The sequence below is a fragment of the Melanotaenia boesemani genome, chromosome 4, assembly GCF_017639745.1.
Source record: "Melanotaenia boesemani isolate fMelBoe1 chromosome 4, fMelBoe1.pri, whole genome shotgun sequence".
In the NCBI taxonomy this organism is placed as follows: domain Eukaryota; kingdom Metazoa; phylum Chordata; class Actinopteri; order Atheriniformes; family Melanotaeniidae; genus Melanotaenia; species Melanotaenia boesemani.
The window spans coordinates 5855924-5868556 of NC_055685.1; positions in this window are offsets into that span (position 1 = coordinate 5855924).

Consider the following 12633-nt stretch of genomic DNA (forward strand, 5'->3'; position numbering starts at 1 on the left):
CTTCTTCAAGCAGTGGTACAGGAAGAAGTCAGCATTGTTCAAGAAAAACATGATTTTCATGCAGGACAATGCTCCATCACACACATCCAAGTACTCCACTGCGCGGCTGGCCAGAAAAGATCTAAAAGAAGAAAAAATAATGACATGGCCTCCTTGTTCACCTGATCTTAACCCCACAGAGAACCTGTGGTCCCTCATCAAATGTGAGATCTACAGGGAGGGAAAACAGTACACCTCTCTGAACAGTGTCTGGGAGGCTGTGGTTGCTGCTGCACGCAATGTTGATCGTGAACAGATCAAGACACTGACAGAATCTATGGATGGCAGGCTTTTGAGTGTCCTGGCAAAGAAAGGTGGTTATATTGGTCACTGATTTGTTTTTGTTTTGTTTTTGAATGCCAGAAATGTATATTTGTAAATTTTGAGTTGTTATATTGGTTTCCCTGGTGAAAATAAATAAGTGAAATGGGTATATATTTGGTTTTTGTTAAGTTGCCTAATAATTATGCACAGTAATAGTCACCTGCACACACAGAAATATCCTCCTAAGATACTAAAACTAAAAAAGCCCCACTCCAACTTCCGAAAATATTCAGCTTTGATATTTATGAGTCTTTTGTGTTCATTGCGAACATAGTTGTTGTTCTATAATAAAATCAATCCTCAAAAATACAACTTGCCTAATAATTCTGCACACCCAGTAAAGCTCTGAATGGTTTAGGACCACAATACATCAGTGACCTCTTGACCCAGTCTGAACCTACCAGAACCCTCAGGTCATCTGGTTCCAGTTTCTTATCAGTTCCCAGAGTCAAAACCAGACATGGAAAAGCTGCATTCAGCTTCTATGCTCCACATGTCTGGAACAAACTCCCAGAAAGCCTAAGATCAGCTGAAACACTCAGTTTATTTAAATCCAGGTTAAAGACCCACCTGTTCTCTGCTGCATGGAACTAGTTTTTATTTAGAGTCCAGATTTTAAGCTGGAATTTTTAAACTTGATCATGTTTTAATACTGTTTTTTATCCAATGTTTTTCCCTTTTTCTTTTGTTTTTATGTTAAATTATGCTTCTTGTTTTCTGTAAAGTGCTTTGAATCACCCTGTCGCTGAATTGCTACTATTAATACTCATAAAACTACTACTACTACTACTACTACTACTACTACTACTAATAATAATAAAAGGTTTACAAATACTAAAATGGTTATTTCTGCTTTGTCTGCCACCAGGTCTTTGGGTCTACTTTTCTGCAATCTGAGTGTGCATGAGTGATGAGGTCAAGTTGAAAACATTTTATACAGATGTTAATATTTAAACACACATTTTTTTTGCTCATACAGACCATAAATTAAACACTCTCCTTATGAGTCACACCTTGCTCTCCACCCATCTCCATTGCTCTGTTTTTGTCCTGTCTAATTCCATCCATCCAGCCCTCTCTTTCATACATCCCACTGGTTTTCTTGTTTTCCTACATTTATCTCTCCCCATCTTTTTCTGCATCCCTTCCTCCCCCCGTGTCTCCATCCCCCTCTCTTTACTTTTTCCTCTATGGTTCAATAATTGATGTGAGACGTCTTGTCTCCCTATGGTTGGCTTGGGAGGTTTAAGAGACATGACTTGGCAATGGAGGGCACTTTGTACAATCCTTGACACACACACACACACACACGCTCACACATGTTTTACTGCAGAGTTCAAAGAAAGGTCACTTCTGTTGCATTAATGTTTCAGGAGAGAAACTGCTTGGTGTGCATGTGTATGCAGCATTTATCCAGATCATCACCACTATACACTAAAATAGATGTGGAAGCTAGGGGTCTATGTTTGTGCTTTTCTCACTTATTACCTGTGATACATCTTTTTTCCTTGAACTTGCTCAGTCACTGACATGGTCCTCAAACGACCTCTACATCAAGATGCAACAAGTAAAACTAGACCTCCATCTTTCTTCCATCAGGTGTCCCTCAGGGTTCAATTCTTGGCCCAGCATTTTTTGCTATATTTATAAGTGACATTCCTCAATCTGTTATTAAATCCTTTATTCACCTCTTGTTTTTCAGATGACGTCGTTGTCTCTTAATAATTGTTAGATGAAATACAGCAGGCCTCTACCAACCATATTTTTTTCTTAACTGCTAGAAGAAAAACAACGGCCTGAAGTTATGTGGTTTGATCACAAAGGCAGAGTTACCCCATCTGCCATAGACATCACTACAACAGATGGAACCATCACTGAACAGGCTACAGCCTACAAATATCTGGGAATTTGGTGAGATAATTTGCTTTGTCATGGTTCCTGGGTTTTGGTGTGTTGGTTTGTGTTAGGTTTTGATCATGGTTTGGGTTTCTGGCTTTGTCATGTTTAGCTCAGTTTGTAGTTTCCCCTCATGTGCTCTGTGTTTTCTGTTCCTGGCTCGTTAGATCACCTGGTTTGATTTAGATTCATTTCACCTGTTCTCAATTTGTTCCTCTGTGTATATATACCCCATGGTTTTCAGTTTGCCCTTGTCAGAGCCTTATGTGGTTCATTCCTCTGTATTGCGTGTTTCCCTGCTCCTGAGTAAACCGTTTTACCTGCACTGACCTGCCTCCTGCCTCTACTGCCTGCCTTTGAGTCCTCACCTCCGCCTACACACGTAACAGAAGGATCTGACCAACCATGGACCCAGCAGACGGTAATCAGGAGCAGGACTCGGTGGTTCTCCTTTCGTCTGAGGACTTCTTGGCAGTGCATAAGGTAGTCAAGGCCTTTATTGACACTCTTGCAGAGAACACTGGACCCTGGGAGAGATTGTGTGTGTGGCCGTAGACTTTATCACACTGCTTTGTACAAAACCAATGCTTCTGTCTTCTCCGGGTATTGCTGAGCTGCTGGAAGAGGCTTGGGTGGAGCACAGCATTGCTATGACAGAGATTGAGCTCCTGTCTTCACAATCCACATCTCCAGTGTCGCCACCGGCTCCAAGGCCCATGTCTCTGGTGTCGCCACGAGCTCCCTGGTCTGCTCCAGTTCTTCAGCGCCCCACGCCGGCTCCCAGGTCTGCTCTGGTTCTTCAGCGTCCGACGCCGGCTCCCAGGTCTGCTCCGGCTCTTCTGCGTCCGATGCCCGCTCCAAGGTCCTGCCCGGCTCTTCTGGTTCCTGTTCCTGAGGGGGTCCCTGGTCGAGATGTCTCTCTTCTGATTCAGTTACAGTTTATAACTGTTCAGAATTGATTATTTTTCATTTTAATGAAATAACAGGAACACAGCTGTAAAGTGTGGCTGGAACATAAAAGTTGCACGTCCTGCCCGGACATATTAATGGGACGGACTGGTCTGTTTCCCTAAAGTGTCCGGGTGGCAAACGGCAAAAAACAGAGATACCAAGAAGGTGGCAGCTTTCAAGCACTGTTACTGAGCATGAGATTTACTCATTGGGTTTAAAGTAGCTGCTGCTGGTCTCTCGGTTTGGCCTATGTGGTCAGATTAGCATACCAGAGCCTTGTCTGTCAGTTTAGACCACTTTATCAAAATCGTATGTATGCTATTTTGACAGACCACAATGATATTTAATATTTCATTTAGCAGGAGTTATTTCAAAGTTAATCATTACATGTTCAATCTCACGCAGAGAATGTGCTGTATGCTAATAAGTTGATTATACAATACTTATTTAAACAATGTCACAACCTCACTTGCAAAATTAACAGAAAAAAAGTAAGTACAGTTTTATACACTTCATCTGAGTTTTTAAGTGCATTTGCCCTCACATTTACTCATACAAGACATGCACTTGAGCAATGTGCAGTTAATATGTGTAACATAGCTAAATAGGTTCAGGTTAAATCCTTCTAAATGGGGAAAACAATGCCCCCTGCTGCTGTAGTGGTAGCGAAGGGTTATGGGTAATCCTCAAATCAACTGAGGATTTTCATGAGGTATTGTGCATGTGAATGTCCATGAAGAAAATTATTACAAACTCACTGAAAAGTGTATCAAAGTGAAGCTGGCTTTATTTTGATTTTATATTGTGTCTCATAGTAATTTCACCATATTTTTACGAGGCTAAGGACTCGTTTTTTGTGTGTTTTATTGCTGGTGAAAAGTCTTAGTTTAGCTAGCAAACATTTATATCTGCCATGTTTTCAGAGCGAGCATGTGCGGTTGTCCACACGAGAATTTCTCTGCCCATTAACGATGCAGGTATGTGACAGTATGGAGTTCAGTGATGTTTTAGAAGGAAATATTTCCTGTGGTTACTTTATTTGTTTGCCTTGTGTTTTGAGGTGAATAATTACTGTTGAAATGAAAAGTACTAAAGGGGTAACAGTCTAGTGATAAATTTGTTTAGAGATTTTATTTTTATATTTCTAGTAATTCTGGTAAGCTAAAAGAGACAGTTTAATTAATTTTATTTTATTTACAAGACTTTAAATCCACTATACAATTTTCAGTTTTTGTCGCTGTTGCATGGCACTACAACCAACTAGTGACGGTTTTATGGACCAATGAGAGCAGGCTAGACAGCGCAGTCTGCAAACACTTCCAACATGGAGGATCAGGTCATTCTAGCTGTGTCTGACTTTTTACATGTGAGTGATGATAGTTGACAATATAAAATGTCTATTATTATTATAAATTACATGAACAGAACAGTGCTGGTGTAGTGATTCTACTGACTGTCCGCTCTAATGTGTACAACCAAGCATGTAGTGATCATCTAAGGGAAGGTGGAAGAACAAAACAAAGCCCCAAAATGGACATATCCTGCAGAATCTGGGAAAAGGGGGTTAAGTTTCCTCAAGTTACAAAAGTTCCTAAATATCTTTGATTTTTTTTTTTATCCGACTATAGCCTGTAGAAGCTAATTAGCTAGCTAGTTAACAACTGGAGGAGTGTTTCTTCTAACTGGTAGGTTGGGTATCTTACTATTAAAGCTAAGGTTTTTGTGCTTGTGGAATACTTGGATTAGGATGATTTTTCAAAACTCTGGGTCACCTTCTGTTACTTCCTTCAATGTTTTTTCCTTCTAAAGCAACTTTAACAAATCTTTAGCTAATTAAAGACACTGTTTGCTAGTAGACGAGTTTGCTTTCTATGTGTTTGTGTTAAGGAATTATAGACTGAGATATGTTGTTTGTGAAAATTGCGGCTGAACTCAATCATTAATGTGAGTCTTTCTTTCCTTAATATCTACAACTCCTAAGAACATTGAACAATGATTTCTTTCTCCATAATTCTCAGTACTCCCACTCTCTGGATTGTGGATTATCTATTTGCTTTCACTAATTGTCGTATCTTCATTGGTAAAATGCTACTTATTCTTTTTAACATATTCCATGTTTCCTTGATATTAGTTTTATACTTTATCATCTTTTTTTTTTTTTTTTTTTTGTAAATCCACGTATTTCTTTTGTTATATTTTTTGAGTCAATATCACTATAAGGTCTTTTTGGGGTCCTCATCAAAGTCACACATTAAAACTTCATTTTATGCAGTTTCTTTTATTGCATGTACAGGATTTTGGCATGTCCCACTTGCTACTTTTTAAACTGGTGTGTTTTTCAAGTAATACAAAATCAACTAAATCTACTAAATCAAAATTCCTTTTACATGTCTTCATTGTCTGCTACTTTCTTAATAAAACTTCTTTTTTTTATGAAATATGTTTTATTTTCACAATTCTATTAAACATTTTGTTTGTGTCCCTGAAGTTAGTGATGTCATTACCAGATAACCTTTAACCCTTTAAGAAACCATCTCATGTGTTTAGTGACAGTGGTGGCTGATACAGTGGATAGTTGTAAAGTAAGTATTTACACTTATATTTTGTATTTTTCATCACATTTTTTGTATAACTGGGTGTTGTCAAGCTTAACATGTCAACTCTGTCATGGTGAAATATCAATAAATAAAAAACTTTTAGAAATTTGAAATATATTTCTTAAACTGTACAGTTAACTTGCTAACTGAATCATGCAGCTAAATAAATGTCTACCATGTGCCCATAAAATGCTAATATTAGCTAAAAATGTCCACTCTGTCATTGTCAGCAAGCCTGTCATGACAGGGTGGACATGATTAAATAAAGTAAGATGCACACAGTTTAGGCCTTATTCTACTAATTTTAGTAGAATATGTGTTATACACATATAAGAGAGGACAACATAAACTTTTTTTGTTGATTTGGTATCAGCAGGCCTAGTTTGAAATGGCAGGTCTAATGTACATGTGCCGTCACTTAAAAAGTATAAGGGGACATTTTGAATTGTGTTCATCAAGGAATGAGATCGAAAGTGGCTGAGATGGCAAGAAGATATGGAGAACGTTGTGATGTAGACACAGAGAGAAGAAGAAAGTAAAAAAGAGAGAAAGGGGAAAAAAAGGAAAAGAGAAAAGTCTGGGAAGAAGGGTGTCAATGAGCTTAGAGTGAGAGAGAGAAGAGAACAAAAAGAAAGAAATGGAGAGAAGCAAAAAAAAAATAAAATAAAACAGTCAGAGCCAGAAACAGGGTCAGTGCTTTGCTACTGAACACCAGCCTGAGGCAGGGCCCTCCAGGTTAGATAATTGAATCTATAGCTGATGACTTGTTAGTTTCAATTTATTTGAAAAATTACAACAACACCCATTTCTAATATCCTAACATGTACTTTATACAATAAATATGAAGTTCGCTGAAAATTTCTGCTTTTTTGTAAGAGTCTCAAAAGGCACCTTATAGTGATAATGACTCTTTTATATTGAATTATTTCTGCCTCTATTGTTCTAAGTTCCAAAACTTCTTTATACAGAGTGTTTGTTTTGTTCAGTCTCTTTGTGCACATGGCCTGTCTTGAGTTTGTTTTCTCTTGTTTTGTTGGACTGGGCCATTTTTATATTTTATTTTTTATTTTTAATATTGATTTAAATATTTTTAGAAAGGAATGATAAAAGACAAGAATTACGTTTTTACTGCTTTCAGCCAATAATATCACATTTTTTATAAAGGCGCTACAGACACAGGAACCAGAGAGATGCCTGATATTTAAACTAGTTTTCTAGACAGTGGGGAAGCACAGCATCACACAGAAATGGATCCTGGTTGTAATCTGGACTGGGCTTCTGTTGTACTCCTGTCCACTGGTTTGAACAACTCATGGTTTGAACTTAACTGGTACTGCTTTTAAATCGGCTGGGATGGCGACAAATCCATTAATAAGACAACTTAAAAAGCTCATCTTTTGGTAAACAATAATAAAAGGAAGTCAAACGAGCACTGCTTAGTGGGGGAAAAAAGAAAAAAAATGCATTAGGAAGTCTCTCAACTTTGTAGCGAAGGATATCTTGGGGGAAAAACCTAAAATAGAAATCCATTTTGGAAATAACAGAGGAAGTCAAAGCTCTTTAGATACAAAGTACTAAGAATAACAGGAGGATTACTTTAACGGAAAACTGTGGCTGACCCTGAGCTATATCCCAGAATGAGCAACATCATTGTTACTGGTCTGGAAAAGAAGCTGCAACACTGCTGGTGAAGTGGCAGCTGACAGCGGAGAGGAGTCCCGTGGGCGGGACAAAGGATCAGAGTAGCTTCAGGAAACCGCCTTCCTTTGCTCTAAGGGACCTGGAGTGGATAGAAACAACATGGAACCATGCCTCCTGCTACCAGAGGAAAATAAGAACAACAAACCAGCCAAAAGAAGTTTGGAAACAAAAAAAACCAAGACTTAACTGTTTCTAAGTTTTAAAATGAAGAAAAACATAAAACTTTAGCAAAAAGAAGACAGACTTTCTTCAGGGACGTAGAGTTGTGGAAAATGATGTAAAAAAAATAATGTCTCTAACCTAATGACCAAAAAAAAAAAAAGATAAAACATGTTACAGGTACTTGTGGAAATTCTATGGAATTATTCTATGAAAAAAACTGAAAAATTGCTTAAATCCATATCCATCCAAATCCACACACACACACACACATATATATATATATATATATATATATATATATATATATATATACATATGACCATATAGCCTGCTACTAGGAATTGTAAAGAGAATATTTCATTAGAGCAAAAATGTGTAAAAACTGAGAGGAAATGTCCATTTATAAACATTTGAAACACAAACAGCAATTAAAACTTTTATTTTATTTTATTTTATCTTTTTTATTTACATTTGTGGGGAATTGGATAGTTTGTTTGTTTGTTTGTTGTTGTTTTTTTTCTAATGTGCAGCCTCAACTATAAATAATCAAGTTTTTGCTGTCATAAGGTTTGACTATTTACATGAATTAAACATTTCAGTCTTTAAATTTAAGTGAACACACAAACTTCTAACAATGTTTTCTTTGATTTTGTGAGGAAAAGGGGTCAGCATGAATTATTTTAAAGGACTTCTGAACCATGATGAAATACGCAGAACCATGTTGGAGAAGAGCTCGTGGTAAAACATAAAATAGAAAGAAAAAAAAAAAGCTTCTTGGTTCAGAAACTATACTAAGAAATTGGTCTGGTTTCCTATAGAAACTGAGATTGTGTTTTACTAAGCAGGAGTTCAGTTATTTACTGTAGTTTTTTTTAACGCTGTGCTTTTATTGTTCAATGTCTCTTTATTTGAACAAGAAATGACAGAAATTCTTTTCATAAAGTTCACAATTACAGCAAATAACATCAGATCTTCATCAAATAAGTCCCATAATACAGAAAAACAAATCACACTCTGACCTCTAATTAAGTCAACATAGAAACAAATGCTATAAAAGAAAAAAAAGGTAGTCATTTGGTTTATTGTCTCATCTATATTTCAGTCCTCCATTTACAGTGTCTCTTTCCCGGTTTAATTGAAAGGCCATGGCAGAGGAAGGTAGCAGCAAAGAGCCTGATCAATACCAGGCCAAATGTGTAAATTGATTGTGTTTGTGTGTCTGACGACGACTGTTCGTGTGCTGGAATGAGTGTTGTCTGCGTGCATGTGTGTCGTTGAACTCCACTTATTGAGGTGTCAGTCTAATTCATTCTCGCCCAGAGACTGTTGTGTGGCTGCAGGACGATTCATTAACTCTGCAGGCTCCAATCAAAGCTATTCCCAGCATTCCCCGCTGTAATAATCACTGCATATGAAATTACAAGATGCATAATGCCAAGGGGCAAGTGCAGAAGTATGAGTCAAGTTCATGTCTGATATCAGTTGTCTGGGTTTAACAGACCTGTGTTAGCAGTGTTAAATCAGAATGAAGAGCTCTTCAAAACACGAACAGAAGTTCAACCTTTCCAGTGTTGACTGACTGGTGCATTGCTTTGCGCCTGCTGTAACAAACACTTCTTGTCTTTTATATTTTAGCCTGTAAAACCACACAGTCACATCTGCACAACCTCATTTTCTTCTAAACCTGCAACTGTTTGTTTATGGTTATTTGTTTTCTCCAGGAAGAAAGCTATTTCCATAGCAAACATCATCCTCAAGCTCGAGCCAACATCAGAGTTATTATCAATTCACCTCCACAGATCTCCCCCTCAGCATGTCAACAATAATTTTATATACACATATATATATATATATATGCAGAAGTGAGTACATAGACTGGGAGGTCAGGGACAACAAGGCAAACAGGTATGTGAGTACCTGTAGTGTGTTAAATTGACAGAAGTCTATGATGTGCTATGCTGTAACAAGGAAGCAAGAAGAAGAAGAAAAAGATGAGAAATAAAATCATTACAATAACAATAAATATTTATTTTCATTGTTGTTGAATGTTTGCTGTGTAGTTAATGATTAATACAGTTTGTGACCTTCATCGTGGAACAGTTCAATAAAAATAAAAAGAACCAACTTATAAATAATAACAGAAGTTCTGCATTAAGGTTTCAGTTTAAAATAAAAACATGCGTGAGAAAGCATCCCATTCCATTTTAATCCAAACTTCCTCCATTTGTGTTCCATAATTTTGGAAGAAGCTACTAAATGCATTCAGAGCAGGAGCGTCCTTCACCTTCAAGAATCTCTTGAAGAATCTTCTCCACTAAAACCTCATTTAACACCTCTAACACACCTCACCTGCGTTTACTTCGTCCTACTTGCATTTAATGAGTGTAGCAGAGTTTTTTACTTCACTAGAGCCTGAATGTTGCTCCTCGCCAGTAGTAAAACTGTGTGGTAAACAGCTTATGGTGATGTAATCCTCTCCTGTAATAACACACGAGTAAAGACCAGTATCTGCATGCCCTCCACCATATGTGTAAAAAGTCTGTTTCTGATTTATCCTCACATTTGACTTTTTATAGCTGTTCAGTTAGTCTGTGACAGATGTCTCACCAGGACTCGCGCAGTGACTGCAAACCCTGCTGGATATTTGCTGACACATTGATACTAGGTCTCAGCCTGAGAGGAAGCCTGGACCTCTCATATGACACCAATCTTGCACATCTGAAAACGTTTCAGGACTCCAGCAATGTGCAAAAGCAGCTTAAAGTTCATCTATTCATCCAAAAGTCTGGACGGTGTGCAGTAACAGTGTTAAATATTAGAAATGTTCAAATCAGGCACTGAATATCCTAAAAGCAGTATTTTCTATTTAAAAATGCAGAATCTAAAGCTTGTTAGGTTTTGAGGAAACTTAAGACGTATGACAAAAATTTGATCATAATTTTCAACATCAAGAGATGATGCTGAGTGGTGAAGATATTGTAAGCATCCCTGGAAGGTAACAGCAGTCCTTGGACACTTAAATCTCAACAGATTCAAACGGTTTTCTCTCTAATTATGTTCAGCATGGGCAAAATTCACTAAACAAATAGGAAAATTCATTTACTCTGAAATATCAAGTTTAGGGTTTGCAGTTGTCTGAAAGTAAACTTTGAACTCAAAATGTGTGAGTGGTTCAGTATGTGTGTGTAGCACTGGTATGAGGTGTAGGCTTAAAATGGCGCCTATGTGGATATTAGTCCATTATGGGTTTAAAGTACTTTTAGTCTTCCAAACATTCCTGACGCACTTGCACACGCTCTCTCTCTCTGTCAACCTTTTTCTCGCTACTTCTTTCACTTTGTTCTCTGCGCTGTCTCTAAACTTCTCTCTGGCTAATTAGTACTCAGTCTGTTTCAGCAAAAGACAGTATGTCTGCTCCAAATCCAGAGTGGAGGCCTTGAATGCTCTCCAGAGAGAGACAGGAGGCTGGTGGAGAGGGTGGTAGGACGGCTAGCGATAAAGAGGAAGAGTGAGAGAGAGAGAGTTGAACATGAATTAGGTAAGGACGGGCACTTAAGTCTGTTTTACAAGTACCTGAGATGGATTTCTGATTACATTTGCATATATGGAATCACAGCAATATTTCCGTTTTTTAAGCTACATTTTAGTAGCTTTATTTAAAAGAGAAACATTAGCATTAGCTTTAATTATTTTACTGCAACATGCACATTAATGACACAAAGATACAACTTTACACCATCTAGACAAGTTCATGTGTGCATCTGAGCGCTTGTATGTGTGTGTGTGTGTGTAAATATACATCATGTGCACAATGATGCAATGTCACCAGGGAAAGATATGGTCAACACTGACGCCAGCCATCAGACAGCCATTACAGACACACCCTTACACACACAGCCTAGTACATGCTGGGAGGGAAAAATACTCAAAAGAGACACAAAGAAAAAGAAAATGACACTATTTGAAGATGATGGATTTTTGCAACAGAGTTGTTCTGGATTAAAGCCAGTCACCTGCTAAGAAAGGGTCAGATTTACTGACAGGACACGTTGGCATGGAAGTGCTGATGGGGGGGTCATCTCAGTAGATATTTACTCTAGATGCACAGATGTATGAAGGCAGGCACAACCAGCTCATTTCCCTGATGACAAAGACCACAGCACACGCAAACATGGCGTCCCAAAGTAGACAACAAACTACAGCCACTAAATCTCACTGAAAACCTTTCTACAGTTAGTTTTGACATTTATTGTGGTTTTTGGAAGATCTTCATTAACTCTATAGATACTATCTATAGTTTAGATTTGTCTCAGTGTAACCTGCAAGGGTAACCGCCTGTTGTGTGTGTGTGTGTGTGTTTTATGTAAACCAGTCGTAGAAGCTGAACCCATTGGGTTTTCTTCATCAGTTTCTGATAGAAAATGATCCATAATATCATCCAGTTATATGGATCCCCTCAGTGCCAAGACTAGAAAAAGTTATGAGGCAAAGTTGGCGGCCGTAGTACTGAACGAATGTCCTGATGTCTGTCCACCATCACATTAGAACTTCACAAAAACCACCACCAGACGTTTGTTGCTCCTGTAACCAGGCACAACAACAAACACAAGATTTAAATACTAATATCGTAATAAATGTTTATTCATACTGAGTAATATTACGAAGGACTCCAGGGTCGTCAGCATTAACACGCTCGATAGCCGCTAGCTCGTTATCACACTGTCTGGGCTTCTGTGTTTTTTTGGGAGATGGAAGAACGATCTCTTGTCTGTGGAACAACTATGTTTCTGGCAGCTACCATAACACAACTTTTCAGCATACTTTTCAAATTTTCACTTTTAATGTATTTAAAACCAGTCACAACCTCCACGTGGGGCCCAGTTACCACTGGGACCACTGATGTTGTCATGGACTCTGGACTCTAGTGTCCACCTTTTTTGTTACTTTCCTCCTTTCCCTTATG